Source organism: Melopsittacus undulatus, chromosome 10 (genome assembly GCF_012275295.1).
Source record: "Melopsittacus undulatus isolate bMelUnd1 chromosome 10, bMelUnd1.mat.Z, whole genome shotgun sequence".
Taxonomy (NCBI): domain Eukaryota; kingdom Metazoa; phylum Chordata; class Aves; order Psittaciformes; family Psittaculidae; genus Melopsittacus; species Melopsittacus undulatus.
In genome coordinates, this window is record NC_047536.1 from 26,328,346 (window position 1) to 26,329,086 (window position 741).

Below are 741 nucleotides of genomic sequence, written 5' to 3' on the forward strand. Positions count from 1 at the left end.
AAGTTATTAAATTTCATTCCAGTTTCCAGTGGGCAGGTTCCACATCACACACACACACACACACACACAAATATCCCCCTATTATACAACTGACACTAATTGGATCCTTTTTAAGCTTTTCAGAACAGAGGCCAAGGCTTGAACATCATGGAAACAGAATTAACTGTTCTGCAAACCCCCAGAACAGAGACACATGGATGCAATGCTGTGGAGAATAATGTGGCATCTCAGAAAATATAGGTTTTAGATTCTAAGACTTCTGCAGTCTTCAACTTTCACCAACATTCAAATTCACCTATATTAAAAGAAAATTAAACTGCCCTCCCCCACAAAAAGCAAACCACAACAAAGCAAACATCCTCCAGCAAACTATTTGCTTGCATCTATTAAAACTTGCCAAGTCAACGTTCCATTCTCAACTGCCTGGCTAAGCCTGCCAACAACAGAAGTGTCAGTTTTTTGCTCCTCTATTTCACATTAACAAAAGTCAATTGTAGTGATGAATTGTGTTACATGCCAACAATATATCACATTCCTTCACAGCTGGTTTTTGTAAAGGGAAGGAAAAGACCTCAGTAGTCACTGACAACACTTCCATAAACCATAAACACTTTAAGAACTCCATCTGCAAATTCAGGATGGCAAACTCCCAAACAAAATCGTATCCAAGTGGCAGAGCACAAACTACCAATTCCAGATAATAAACTCAAGTGTGTATGAGCAATCCATACATTAACCAAA